Source organism: Cryptomeria japonica, unplaced genomic scaffold (assembly GCF_030272615.1).
Source record: "Cryptomeria japonica unplaced genomic scaffold, Sugi_1.0 HiC_scaffold_163, whole genome shotgun sequence".
Classification (NCBI taxonomy): Eukaryota; Viridiplantae; Streptophyta; class Pinopsida; order Cupressales; family Cupressaceae; genus Cryptomeria; species Cryptomeria japonica.
The window spans coordinates 225,001-240,000 of NW_026728985.1; the positions used below are offsets into that span (position 1 = coordinate 225,001).

Below are 15,000 nucleotides of genomic sequence, written 5' to 3' on the forward strand. Positions count from 1 at the left end.
GAAGTCGGACCCCGGTTTGCCCCGGGTGCGCACCTCGCGTGCACCTTGGTGCGCACACCTTGGCTGGGTTGCGCGGCCTGGTGGGCACCATGGTGCGCACCAAGGAGCGCTCCGAAGTGTGCTCCAAGGTGCGGCGTGCACGAAGTCGGAGCCCGGTTTGCCCCGGGTACGCACCTCGCGTGCACCTTCGCCGGGGTGGGCACCTCGGCTGGGTTGCGCGCCCTGGTGCGCACCAAGGAGCGCTCCGAAGTGTGCTCCAAGGTGCGGCGTGCACGAAGTCGGAGCCCGGTTTGCCCCGGGTGCGCACCTTCGCCGCGGTGCGCACCATGGCGTGCACGAAGTCGGAGCCCGGTTTGCCCCGGGTGCGCACCTCGCGTGCACCTTCGGCGGGGTTGCGCGCCCTGGTGGGCACCATGGTGCGCACCAAGGAGCGCTCCGAAGTGTGCTCCAAGGTGCGGCGTGCACGAAGTCGGAGCCCGGTTTGCCCCGGGTGCGCACCTCGCGTGCACCTTCGGCGGGGTTGCGCGCCCTGGTGGGCACCATGGTGCGCACCAAGGAGCGCTCCGAAGTGTGCTCCAAGGTGCGGCGTGCACGAAGTCGGAGCCCGGTTTGCCCCGGGTGCGCACCTCGCGTGCACCTTCGCCGCGGTGGGCACCATGGCGTGCACGAAGTCGGAGCCCGGTTTGCCCCGGGTGCGCACCTCGCGTGCACCTTCGCCGGGGTGGGCACCTCGGCTGGGTTGCGCGCCCTGGTGCGCACCAAGGAGCGCTCCGAAGTGTGCTCCAAGGTGCGGCGTGCACGAAGTCGGAGCCCGGTTTGCCCCGGGTGCGCACCTCGCGTGCACCTTCGCCAGGGTGGGCACCTCGGTGCGCACACCTTCTCAATGTTTTCTTGCCTTTTCTGGAAATTGGTGAAGGCAGCGCATCAAAGGTGCGCACCTCGGTGTGCTCCGAGGTGCGAACCCGAGAGCGCTCCGAGGTGCCCACGAAGTCGAAAGTCGGGTTAATTGCATTGTTTTCCCCGGGTGCGCTCCGAGGTGCGCAACATCGGCGCGCACCAAGGAGGGCTCCGAAGTGTGCTCCAAGGTGCGCACGATGGCGTGCACCTCTGGTGCGCACGATTCGGAGCTCGGTTTGACCGGGGTGCGCACACCTTGGCTGGGTTGCGCACCTTTTGTGCGCTCCAAGGTGCGCACGAAGTCGGAGCTCGGTTTGCCCCGGGTGCGCACCTTCGCCAGGGTGCGCACCTTGATGCGCACGCCTTGGCTGGGCTGCGCACCTTGGTGGGCGCCATGGTGCGCACCTTTCGTGCGCTCCAAGGTGCGCACGAAGTCGGAGCTCGGTTTGCCCCGGGTGCGCACCTTGGTGGGCGCCATGGTGCACTCCGAGGTGCCCAAGATTGGTGCGCACCAAGGAGCGCTCCGAAGTGCGCTCCAAGGTGCGCGCGAAGTCGAAAGTTGGGTTAATTGTCCGGTTTGCCTCGGGTGCGCACCTTGCGTGCACCTTCGCCAGGGTGGGCGCCTTGGTGCGCACACCTTGGCTGGGCTGCGCACACCTTGGCACCCGCGTTTCCTTCATTTTAAATTTTTTTTTTTTACAATCTCTCAAGTGGGAAATTCTATAATCTCAACTTTTTTTGCCTTTTCAGGAAACTTTTGAATGGAGCGCATCATTGGTGCGCTCCGAAGTGTGCTCCAAAGCTCTCTCCAGCTGCGTGCACCTGCCCCGGCCGCGCACCCGGCCCCGCCCAGCTTCGCTCACCTGTCCCGGGCGTCTGGTGCGGAACCTTAGAGTAAGAAACATCACCGTGCACCTTGGCCAACGTGCGCGACTCGACCGAGCGCGCACTGGCCGAGGTGCACACCGATTTCACCTGGGTGCGCGCGCAGCACCTCGGGCGCACCGGGGTGCGCGCACAACGCCCGGGTTGCACCGTGGCCTGTGTGCTCGGGGCGCCTCGGGTGCGCGCTCGGTGTCGCCCCCGCGCGCGCGGTAGTGCGGGCAGCGCACCCCGGCCCGGCCCGGCCCCGACGAGAACGCAAACGGGCAAAAGGTTTATTCAAATAGCATTGCGACGCCCGGCGAAAAACTAAAAAAGGGTGCAACACCGGGACTTCCCGGGAGGTCACCCATCCCAGTACTACTCCGGCCCAAGCGCGCTTAACTGCGGAGTTCTGATGGGATCCGGTGCACTAACGCTGGTATGATCGCACCCGTTATGAGCTTGTCGCAGTGTGTACTTAGCAAACCGCGACCCACGTGCGAATCCACCCCGGCCACCCACCCCCGTCGAGGTGCACACCCTCCCTCGCGAAGTGCGCCCCGTTCGCCAAGTGTGAGCCCTGCCCGGGTGCGCGCACCTTGCTAGGGCGTCGGGTGTGCACCCGGCCCGGCCTACGTGCGTGCACCTGGAGGGGGCGTCGTGTGCGTGCAGTGTCCCGTCTGCAACGCGGTGCCCACACACCACCTCGGGCGCAACGACCTGCGCTCACATGTGGGCCGAGTGCACCTTGGTGCATGTTCGGGGCGCCTCGGGTGCACGCTCGATCTTGCCCCGGTGCACCAAGGCGCTCGGTTTGCCCCGGGTGCGCACTTGGTGCAAGGTGGGCACCCAAAATAGGGATCAAGCACCAAAACACAAGTTTCGGGATGCAAAATGGGACCCAAGGACCACAAATGCGTTCCAAGACCCATGATGGGTCCACGAGAACAAAAATGTGTTCCGAGACTTAATAAACAAATATTGGGTTTTAGGAGAAGAAACATGCTCTGATGCCCAAAACGAGAATCGACCCCGAAAAGGCCACAGGCCAAAAGTGGGATGCGAGACAAAAAAAAATGGGACCCGAGGACCAAAATTGGGTTCCCAGGTCGAAGACAGGGCAACCGGACAAGAAACGACCTCTAAGGCTCGAAATGAGTCCCGACGACTAAAACTTGACAAGAAGCACCCATCAGGCACCCAACTCGACACCCATGGGATGCCGACCCACCCGGGCTTCCACCTAGCACACCTTGGCACCCACCCACCCTCGCACCCAACCTCGCACCCAACTTAGCACCTTTGAACCCACATTGGCACTCACCCTGACCCTGGCACCTTGGAACCCACATTGGCACTCACCTTGACCCTGGCACCCACCTTTGCACTCACCTTGGGACCCACCCTGGCTCCCACCTCGGCACCCACCCAGACACCCACCTTGGTTCCTTGGCACCCACCTTGGATCCTTGGCACCCACCCCGACACCCACCTTGGCACGCAACTTGGCTACTTGCCACCCACCTTGGCTCCTTGACGCCCACCCCGACAACCACCCCGTGACCTACCCTGGCTAGGGTTGGTGCACACCCACCCTGGTGCCCACCTTGGCACCCACCCTATGACCCACCTTGGCACGCACCTTAGTACCCACCCCGTTACCCACCCTAGGACCCACCCCGTGACCCACCTTGGCCAGGGTGGGTGCACCCACCCTGGTGCCCACCTTGGCACCCACCCATCCTAGCACCCAGCCTGTGACCGGGCTTGGAACCCAACCTTGCACCCGCACCCGTCTTGGCCAGTGTGGGTGCGCACCCATCCTGGCACCCACGTTGTGACACACCCTTTAACCCACGCACCCTAGCACCCACGTTGGCACCCACCTTGGAACCCAACCTAGCAACTTGGCACCCACCCCGTGACCCACCTTGGCATCCACCATAGCAGTCGCCGACTTGGCACCCACCTCGGCACCCACCTTGACACTTGTGGACCCACCTTGCCACTCACCCTAGCATCGACCCATCCTAGCACCCACCCTGGCACCTTTGCACCCTAGCACTCACCCATCCTAGCACCTAACCTGTGACCCACCTTGACACTCACCCTCGCACCCACCTTGGAACCCAACCTAGCACCCACCCACCCTGACACCAACCCTAGCACCTACCCACCCTTGCACCCACCCTGTGACCCATCTTGGCACCCACCCATCCTACCACTCAACCTATCACCCACCTTCTCACCCACCTTGGCATCCACCTTAGCACCCACCCACACTGGCACCTTGGCACCCACCTCGGGCAAGGTGGGTGCACACCCACCCTGGCACCCAATTTAGAACCCACCGAGCATGTTACCCACCTTGGCACCCACATTGCAGCCCACCCTAGTACCCACCCTATGACCCACATTGGCATCCACACCCTAGCACCCAGGCACCTCGACACCCGCCTTGACACCCACCCTAGCACTGAACCTGTGACCCACCTTGGAACTCACCCTAGAACCCACCCACCCTGTGAACCACCTTGGCATCCACCTTAGCACCCACCCACCTTGGCACCCACTCTAGCACTCACCCATCCTAACACCCAACTTGTTACCCACCTTGGCACCCGCCCTCGCGTCCACCTTGAAACCCACCCTAGCACCCACCCACGCAGGAGCCCACCTTGGCACCCAACCTAACACCCACGCATCCTGGCACCCAACTTGTGACCCACCTTGGAACCCACCCTAGTACCCACCTTTGAACCCACTATATCACCAACCCACCTTGGCACCCACCCTATGACCCTCTTTGGAATCCACCCTAGCACGCACCCACCCTGGCACCCACCATGGAGCGCACCCTAGCACCCACCCACCTCGGCACGCACCTCAACACCCACCTTGGTGTGCGCACTGCGCCAACCTCTCAAAGACCCTATGTGGTGCGCTCCAAAGTGTACACCTTTGGTGCGCTCCAAGGTGCGCACCTTTGGTGCACACCGAGGTGCACACCAAAGTGTGCACCGAGGTGAGCACCAAAGTGCACTCCAGGGTGCACACCAAGGCGTGCACCTTTGGTGCGGTCAATGCAAACGAATTCGGAAGTTGGGGTCGATGTCCTAATCGCTGCTGCAGACTACACGTATGAGAATCGGACAAATAGCTTTATATAGGGGAGGTGTTGCGTTTGATGGGTCGACTCCCCTGGTTGTGTGCACTGCACCAACTTCAAAGACCCTGTCTTGTTTAAGAAGTCAAAAGTTGGGGTGGATGTCCTAATCATTGCTGCAGTCTACGCATGTATGAGAATCAGACAAATAGCTTATATAGGGGAGGTGTTGCATTCGGTGGGTTGACTCCCCTGGTTGTGCGCACTGCGCCAACCTCAAAGACCCCGCATAGCAGAAGAAGTCGGAAGTCGGATTTTGGTGAGCACCAAGGCGTGCACCTTTGGTGCGGTCAACGCAGACGAATTCAGAAGTTGGGGTGGATGTCCTAATCGTTGTTGCAGGCTACACATGTATGAGAATCAGACAAATAGCTTATATAGGGGAGGTGTTGGGTTTGATGGGTCAACTCCCTTGGTTGTGCGCATTACGCCAACCTCAAAGACCTTGTTTTCGTTAAGAAGTCAAAAGTTGGGGTCAATGTCCTAATGGCTCCTGCAGGCTACACATGTATGAGAATCGGACAAATAGCTTATATAGGGGAGGTGTTGGGTTTGATGGGTCGACTCCCCTGGTTGTGCGCATTACGTCAACCTCAAAGACCTTGTTTTCGTTAAGAAGTCAAAAGTTGGGGTCGATGTCCTAATTGCTCCTGTAGACTACACATGTATGAGAATCAGACAAATAGCTTATATAGGGGAGGTGTTGGGTTTGATGGGTTGACTCCCCTAGTTGTTCGCATTACACCAACCTCAAAGACCTTGTTTTCGTTTAGAAGCCGAAAGTTGGGGTCGATGTCCTAATTGCTCCTGCAGGCTACGCATGTATGAGAATCAGACAAATAGCTTATATAGGGGAGGTGTTGGGTTTGATGGGTCGACTCCCCTGGTTGTGCGCATTGCGCCAACCTCAAAGACCCTGCATTGCGGATGAAGTCGAAAGTCAGAGTTTGGTGTGCTACAAGGTGTGGTCGAAGGTGCTCACCTAGGTGTGCACCTTTGGAGCACAGGAAAAGTGCCCTCCAAAAGTGCGCACCTTTGGAGTGCACAAAAGTGCCCTCCAAAAGTGCGCACCTTTGGAGCGCAGAAAAGTGCCCTCCAAAAAGTGCCCTCCAAAAGTGCGCACCTTTGGAGCGCAGAAAAGTGCCCTCCAAAAAGTGCCCTCCAAAAGTGCGCACCTTTGGAGCGCAGAAAAGTGCCCTCCAAAAAGTGCCCTCCAAAAGTGCGCACCTTTGGAGCGCAGAAAAGTGCCCTCCAAAAAGTGCCCTCCAAAAGTGCGCACCTTTGGAGCGCAGAAAAGTGCCCTCCAAAAAGTGCCCTCCAAAAGTGCGCACCTTTGGAGCGCAGAAAAGTGCCCTCCAAAAAGTGCCCTCCAAAAGTGCGCACCTTTGGAGCGCAGAAAAGTGCCCTCCAAAAAGTGCCCTCCAAAAGTGCGCACCTTTGGAGCGCAGAAAAGTGCCCTCCAAAAAGTGCCCTCCAAAAGTGCGCACCTTTGGAGCGCAGAAAAGTGCCCTCCAAAAGTGCGCACCTTTGGAGCGCACAAAAGTGCCCTCCAAAAGTGCGCACTTTTGGTGCGCACCAAGGCGCTGGTTCGGTCGTTGCAGGCGAGTTCGGAAGTTGGGGTCGATGTCCTGAGCGGAGGTGCAAACTACACAGGTGTCGGAATCGGACAAATAGCTTATATAGGGGAGGTGTATGCTTCGATGGGTCGACTCCCCAGGTTGAGCGCACCGCGCCAACCTCAAAGACCCTACGGTATGGATGAAGTCGGAAGTTGGGTCCGATGACCGATTCGATTAGTAGGTATGCTCATGAGGTCGGAATTTGGGTCCGATGACCTGCCATGTGCAGGAAGGCGAATGTTGACACTGTGCGTTGCAAGGTGCACACCAAGGCGCTGGTGCGGTCTTTTTAGTCGAGTTCGGAAGTTGGGGTCGATGTCCTGATCGGAGGTGCAAGCTACACAGGTGTGGGAATCGGACAAATAGCTTATATAGGGGAGGTGTATGCTTCGTTGGGTCGACTCCCCGGGTTGAGCGCACCGCGCCAACCTCAAAGACCCTACGGTATGGATGAAGTCGGAAGTTGGGTCCGATGACCGATTCGATATGTAGGCATACTCGCGAGGTCGGAATTTGGGTCCGATGACCTGCCACGTGCAGGAAGGCGAATGTTGGCACTGTGCGTTGCAAGGTGCGCACCAAGGCGCTGGTTCGGTCGTTGGAGGCGAGTTCGGAAGTTGGGGTCGATGTCTTGATCGGAGGTGCAAACTACACAGGTGTGGGAATCGGACAAATAGCTTATATAGGGGAGGTGTATGCTTCGTTGGGTCGACTCCCCGGGTTGAGCGCACCGCGCCAACCTCAAAGACCCTACGGTATGGATGAAGTCGGAAGTTGGGTCCGATGACCGATTCGATATGTAGGCATACTCGCGAGGTCGGAATTTGGGTCCGATGACCTGCCATGTGCAGGAAGGCGAATGTTGGGACTGTGCGTCGCAAGGTGCGCACCAAGGCGCTGGTGCCGTCGTTGCAGTCGAGTTCGGAAGTTGGGGTCGATGTCCTGGTCAGAGGTGCAAACTACACAGGTGTGGGAATCGGACAAATAGCTTATATAGGGGAGGTGTATGCTTCGATGGGTCGACTCCCTGGGTTGAGCGCACCGCGCCAACCTCAAAGACCCTACAGTATGGATGAAGTCGGAAGTTGGGTCCGATGACCGATTCGATACGTAGGCATATTGGCGAGGTCTGAATTTGTGTCCGATGACCTGCCATGCGCAGGAAGGCGGAATTTGGGTCCGATGACCGAGTTGATGGCGTGCCATGCGCAGAAAGGCGGAATTTGGGTCCGATGACCGAGTTGATGTTGATGGCCCGCCATGCACAGGAAGGCGGAATTTGGGTCCGATGACCGATTTGAAGGCGTGCCATACGCAAAAAGGCGGAGTTTGGGTCCGATGACCGAGTTGATATTGATGGCCCGCCATGCGCAGGAAGGCGGAATTTGGGTCCGATGACCTGACATACGCATGGAGTCCGACTCGGGGGCCGATGTTCGATTCGATGACTTGCATTGTGGGTAAAGTCGGAAGTTGTGGTCTTTGACCCGATTCGATGACCAGACTTCGGCTGCTTGAGAATCGGACAAATAACTTATATAGGGGAGGTAGTGTTCTCGAGCATCCTCCCCCCGTGCCCGTTTATGTCGATTGATGCTGGTGCTCGACTGGTTGGAGCGCTCGGATGCAAAAATCTTGCACCAGGATTTATCGATTGTGATGGACACGGCAAGTCTCCTGATTGCTATGCAGGAGCTCATCGTGAATCTCTATGCGGCCTTGGTATGGACTCGACCTGCGGAATGGTTCGGCAATGGTAGTCGCTCCAACACGTCCTTGCAATGGCCACAGAGGTGATTCGACTAGAGCTCCAGTCTAGCTTTTGGGTTGCTTGGCGGACTGGTATAGCCGCGATCGAGTTCCGGCCATGAACGTTTTAGATAGCTCTTGGGCTTTCTGGGACGGAAGTCGGAAGTTTGGGTTGTTGTCCGATTTGATGACCATTCTTCGGATGTGTGAGAATCGGACAAATAACTTATATAGGGGACTGTGTTGTCTCACGCAGCCCCCTCCGTGCCCCTCTATCTCGACCGATGTTGGTGCTTGAAAGGGTTGGGATCGCTCGGATTTATAAACGTGCACCACCATTTGTCGAGTGTGAGGGACGCGGCAGGTCTCCTAAATGCTATGCGGGCGCTCTCTGAGAATCTCTATCCGGCCTCGACACAGACTAGTCTTGCTGAATGGTTTGGCACTGGTAGTCGATCCAACACGTCGTTGTTGTGGCCGCCTAGGCGATTCGATTCGAGCCCCCGTCTAGCTTTTGGGTTGCTTGGCGGATTTTGCCCTATCCGCAAGTGAGCTCGGTCCCTAAACGTTCGAGAAACCCGATTGCTATGCGCCGACTCTCTTTCTTGCGAGCCTCCATCTAGCTTTTGGGTCTCTACGGAACGGAAGTCGGAATCTGGGACCGTTGTTTGATTCGACGAGGCAGACTACGGTTGTGCGAGAATCGGACAAATAACTTATATAGGGGAGGTGTTGACTGGAGCATTCTCCCCCGTGCCCCTCTAACTCGACCAATGCTGGCGCTCGAACGGTGGTAGCGCTCGGATTTTCATTGAGCGCCAGCATTGGTCGATTTAGAGGGGCATGCGAGATTCCCGAATGCTATGCGAGGGCTCTAACGGAAATGTCTATTGGTTTCGGTATGGATGCAATTGCGAGTGGTTCGGCAAAGGTAGTCGTTCCGATGCGTCCATGTCGTGGCCAAATCGATAATTCGATTTGAGCCCTCGTATAGCATTTGGGTCTCTCGATGTGATTCCGCATTCCAGTCCCTTTGGGCACTGCTTGAGCCGCATCCCAGGGGGTTCCCTTCCCAATAATCTGCCTCGCAACCCGATTGCTATGCGGTGAGGCTCCTCGGCCGCCTCGGAACTATCTGTGTATCAGACGCATCGCGGGATAAGGGGTTGGCAACGGTAGTCGCCCCAAGCGCGTCCGATGCTTGGACCATTCCGAGGCGGCCCTGAAGCCTCTTCCGTCTAGCCGTTGGGTCCTTCTCGCCGCATCCCTCGCCTCGCACCCCGATTGCTATGCGGTGAGGCTCCTCGGCCGCCTCGGAACTATCTGTGTATCGGACGCGTCGCGGGATAAGGGGTTGTCACTGGTAGTCGCCCCAAGCGCGTCCGATGCTTGGACCATTCCGAGGCGGCCCTGAAGCCTCTTCCGTCTAGCCGTTGGGTCCTTCTCGCCGCATCCCTCGCCTCGCACCCCGATTGCTATGCGGTGAGGCTCCTCGGCCGCCTCGGAACTATCTGTGTATCGGACGCGTCGCGGGATAAGGGGTTGTCATTGGTAGTCGCCCCAAGCGCGTCCGATGCTTGGACCATTCCGAGGCGGCCCTGAAGCCTCTTCCGTCTAGCCGTTGGGTCCTTCTCGCCGCATCCCTCGCCTCGCACCCCGATTGCTATGCGGTGAGGCTCCTCGGCCGCCTCGGAACTATCTGTGTATCGGACGCGTCGCGGGATAAGGGGTTGTCACTGGTAGTCGCCCCAAGCGCGTCCGATGCTTGGACCATTCCGAGGCGGCCCTGAAGCCTCTTCCGTCTAGCCGTTGGGTCCTTCTCGCCGCATCCCTCGCCTCGCACCCCGATTGCTATGCGGTGAGGCTCCTCGGCCGCCTCGGAACTATCTGTGTATCGGACGCGTCGCGGGATAAGGGGTTGTCACTGGTAGTCGCCCCAAGCGCGTTCGATGCTTGGACCATTCCGAGGCGGCCCTGAAGCCTCTTCCGTCTAGCCGTTGGGTCCTTCTCGCCGCATCCCTCGCCTCGCACCCCGATTGCTATGCGGTGAGGCTCCTCGGCCGCCTTGGAACTATCTGTGTATCGGACGCGTCGCGGGATAAGGGGTTGTCACTGGTAGTCGCCCCAAGCGCGTCCGATGCTTGGACCATTCCGAGGCGGACCCGAAGCCTCTTCCGTCTAGCCGTTGGGTCCTTCTCGCCGCATCCTTCGCCTCGCACCCCGATTGCTATGCGGTGAGGCTCCTCGGCCGCCTCGGAACTATCTGTGTATCGGACGCGTCGCGGGATAAGGGGTTGTCACTGGTAGTCGCCCCAAGCGCGTCCGATGCTTGGACCATTCCGAGGCGGACCCGAAGCCTCTTCCGTCTAGCCGTTGGGTCCTTCTCGCCGCATCCCTCGCCTCGCACCCCGATTGCTATGCGGTGAGGCTCCTCGGCCGCCTTGGAACTATCTGTGTATCGGACGCGTCGCGGGATAAGGGGTTGTCACTGGTAGTCGCCCCAAGCGCGTCCGATGCTTGGACCATTCCGAGGCGGACCCGAAGCCTCTTCCGTCTAGCCGTTGGGTCCTTCTCGCCGCATCCCTCGCCTCGCACCCCGATTGCTATGCGGTGAGGCTCCTCGGCCGCCTTGGAACTATCTGTGTATCGGACGCGTCGCGGGATAAGGGGTTGTCACTGGTAGTCGCCCCAAGCGCGTCCGATGCTTGGACCATTCCGAGGCGGACCCGAAGCCTCTTCCGTCTAGCCGTTGGGTCCTTCTCGCCGCATCCCTCGCCTCGCACCCCGATTGCTATGCGGTGAGGCTCCTCGGCCGCCTTGGAACTATCTGTGTATCGGACGCGTCGCGGGATAAGGGGTTGTCACTGGTAGTCGCCCCAAGCGCGTCCGATGCTTGGACCATTCCGAGGCGGCCCCGAAGCCTCTTCCGTGTAGCCGTTGGGTCCTTCTCGCCGCATCCCTCGCCTCGCACCCCGATTGCTATGCGGTGAGGCTCCTCGGCCGCCTTGGAACTATCTGTGTATCGGACGCGTCGCGGGATAAGGGGTTGTCACTGGTAGTCGCCCCAAGCGCGTCCGATGCTTGGACCATTCCGAGGCGGCCCCGAAGCCTCTTCCGTGTAGCCGTTGGGTCCTTCTCGCCGCATCCCTCGCCTCGCACCCCGATTGCTATGCGGTGAGGCTCCTCGGCCGCCTTGGAACTATCTGTGTATCGGACGCGTCGCGGGATAAGGGGTTGTCACTGGTAGTCGCCCCAAGCGCGTCCGATGCTTGGACCATTCCGAGGCGGACCTGAAGCCTCTTCCCTCTAGCCGTTGGGGCTTTCTCGCCGCATCCCTCGCCTCGCACCCCGATTGCTATGCTGTGAGGCTCCTCGGCCGCCTTGGAACTATCTGTGTATCGGACGCATCGCGGGATAAGGGGTTGGCAGTGGTAGTCGCCCCAAGCGCATCCGATGCTTGGACCATTCCGAGGCGGCCCTGCAGCCTCTTCCGTCTAGCCGTTGGGGCCATCTCGCCGCATCCCCCACCTCGCACCACGATTGCTATGCGGTGAGGCTCCTTGGCCGCCTCGGAACTATCTGTGTATCGGACGCATCGCGGGATAAGGGGTTGTCACTGGTAGTCGCCCCAAGCGCGTCCGATGCTTGGACTATTCCGAGGCGGCCCTGCAGCCTCTTCCGTCTAGCCGTTGGGGCCATCTCGCTGCATCCCCCACCTCCTCGGCCGCCTCGGAACTATCTGTGTATCGGACGCATCGCGGGATAAGGGGTTGGCAGTGGTAGTCGCCCCAAGCGCGTCCGATGCTTGGACTATTCCGAGGCAGCCCTGCAGCCTCTTCCGTCTAGCCTTTGGGGCCATCTCGCCGCATCCCTCGCCTCGCACCCCGATTGCTATGCGGTGAGGCTCCTCGGCCGCCTGGGAACTATCTTCGTATCGGACGCATCGCGGGATAAGGGGTTGTCACTGGTAGTCGCCCCAAGCGCGTCCGATGCTTGGACTATTCCGAGGCGGCCCTGTGGCCTCTTCCGTCTAGCCGTTGGGGCCATCTCGCCGCATCCCCCACCTCGCACCCCGATTGCTATGCGGTGAGGCTCTTCGGCCGCCTTGGAACTATCTTCGTATCGGACGCATCGCGGGATAAGGGGTTGTCACTGGTAGTGGCCCCAAGCGCGTCCGATGCTTGGACTATTCCGAGGCGGCCCTGCAGCCTCTTCCGTCTAGCCGTTGGGGCCATCTCGCCGCATCCCCTACCTCGCACCCCGATTGCTATGCGGTGAGGCTCCTCGGCCGCCTTGGAACTATCTTCGTATCGGACGCATCGCGGCATAAGGGGTTGTCACTGGTAGTCGCCCCAAGCGCGTCCGATGCTTGGACTATTCCGACGCGGCCCTGTGGCCTCTTCCGTCTAGCCGTTGGGGCCATCTCGCCGCATCCCCCACCTCGCACCCCGATTGCTATGCGGTGAGGCTCCTCGGCCGCCTTGGAACCATCTTCGTATCGGACGCATCGCGGGATAGGGGGCTGTCACTGGTAGTCGCCCCAAGCGTGTCCGATGCTTGGACCATTCCTAGGCGGCCCTGAAGCCTCTTCCGTCTAGCCGTTGGGGCCTTCCCGCCCCATCCCTCGCCTCGCACCCCCGATTGCTATGCGGTGAGGCTCCTCGGCCGCCTTGGAACCATCTGTGTATCGGACGCATCGCGGGATAAGGGGTTGGCACTGGCAGTCGCCCCAAGCGCGTCCGATGCTTGGACCATTCCGAGGTGGCCCTGAAGCCTCTTCCGTCTAGCCGTTGGGGCCTTCCCGCCCCATCCCTCGCCTCGCACCCCGATTGATATGCGGTGAGGCTCCTCGGCCGCCTTGGAACTATCTGTGTATCGGACGCATCGCGGGATAAGGGGTTGGCACTGGTAGTCGTCCCAATCGCATCCGATGCTTGGACCATTCCGAGGCGGCCCTGCAGCCTCTTCCGTTTAGCCGTCGGGGCCTTCCCGCCGCATCCCTCGCCTCGCATCCCGATTCCTATGCGGTGAGTCTTCTCGGCCGCCGCGGAACTATACCTGTTATTGCTACTGCATCCTTCGGCTGGTAACCTCCTCTGCCGCCTTGGAACGTTCTCTTTGTCGGACGCGTCGCGGGATAAGGGGTTGGCACTGGTAGTCGCCCCAAGCGCGCCCGATGCATAGACCGCTCCGAGTCGACCTTGCTTTCAGCCTCTCACATGCATAGACCTCTCTGAGTCGACCCTGCAGCCTCTCACGTTTAGCCTTTGGAATCTCGCCTCACAACATGATTGCTATCCTTGATGCATCCCTTGCCTCGAGCCCTGATTGCTTTCTTGGCTGCATCCCTCCTCTCCTCACAGCCCGGTTGTCATCACTGCTTCATCCGTCGCTTCATGCATTCTGGCTGCTGGGCCCTTCCCACCGCACACCTCGATTGCTATCTCTTCTGCATCACACACCCCGATTGCTATCTCTGCTACATCCCTCGGCTCTCACTTCTGCATCCTTCGCCTCACACCTCGATTGCTATCAATGCTGCATCCGTAACCTCACACCCCGATTGCTATGCGGGGAGGCTCCTTGGCCGCCTTGGAAATTTCTGTGTGTCGGACGCACCGCGGGATAAGGGGTTGGCACTGGTAGTCGCCCCAAGTGCGCCCGATTCTTAGACCGCTTCGAGGTGACCTCGTAGCCTCTTTCGTCCAGGCTTCCTGCCTTCAACGCCCTTTTTACACCTCGATTGCTATGCGCGGGCTCGTTGGCGTCTATCACCTCTCTGCGAAGAGTGGCACGATGATTGTTGGGGTAAATCGTAGCAGTCCGATCTCTGGCCTTGGGCCATTGTGAGGGCTGATCGATTTCCTGTGCGCATCTCGTGTTCGCCCAGTAACAGACTCGACGACTTGTAATCGGTCTTGTTCCCGATTGTTCCTGGAGGTAGTCTTCGGAACTCTTGGATTTGACCTGTCACTCGAACTGTCCTCTTCCGAGGATGCTTGTGTGTGTGTGCTTGTGCCATTTCCTTGGCGGTATTAACGAGATATTAAAGAGCGGAGTGAGCGCCTCGCCCAGCTATGTTTGGGGCTCTCACTCCCTTACCCGGTGTGCGACCGCTTTGCACGTAGGTTGCGGAGCATCGCGACTCTTTCGATGTTTGGCGGTTGTCTTCCGGTGATGCGTTGGTCCCGAAGTGCACGTTACTAGCATTTCTGCCATTGTTCTCGATCTTTGGCACGTTCCTTCGTTGCAATTGGATATATATCTCCGTTTATACGCGCAGGCTTCTCCCGCCTATTCAGCGCTGTCCCACTCTCAGCACTCTCGTGGTCTCCTTGGCTTCTCTCTCCCGTGAGCGAGCTCTCTTCTCGAGTCTTTTCCATGTCCCATGGAGGTTGCCTTGCGAAATTCGGGCACACAAACGTGACCGGATAAGAGCGGAATTGCCTATGAGGAGAAGCTCACCTTAGGGAGCAGCAATGCCGAGTGTTTCGACAGAGGGTAGAGGGGGCGTTGTTTGGGCGGTTGCACAAAAGAGTGCTACGTTTGCACTGAAGGTTGCTTCTTCGTCTCCGACGAACTCTTCGAGGCAAAAAAGCTTGTTTACGGGGTCGAGGTGGGACTGTTCGTGCGAGTTGCGCCACCAAAAGTGCGTAGGGGGCATATACCTGGGAAATGGATGTCTCTGAGTGGCCTTACTCGGTC

At 59.3% G+C, this 15,000-nt stretch overlaps 1 non-coding gene across 1 annotated transcript; it reads right to left on the reverse strand.

Annotated features, from left to right (window-relative positions):
* Positions 1–2,095: 2,095 nt before the first annotated feature.
* Positions 2,096–2,214, reverse strand: LOC131867084 (5S ribosomal RNA). Its single transcript, XR_009365678.1, has one exon. It is a non-coding gene; the product is annotated as a 5S ribosomal RNA (ribosomal RNA).
* Between the last annotated feature and the right edge of the window lie 12,786 nt (positions 2,215–15,000).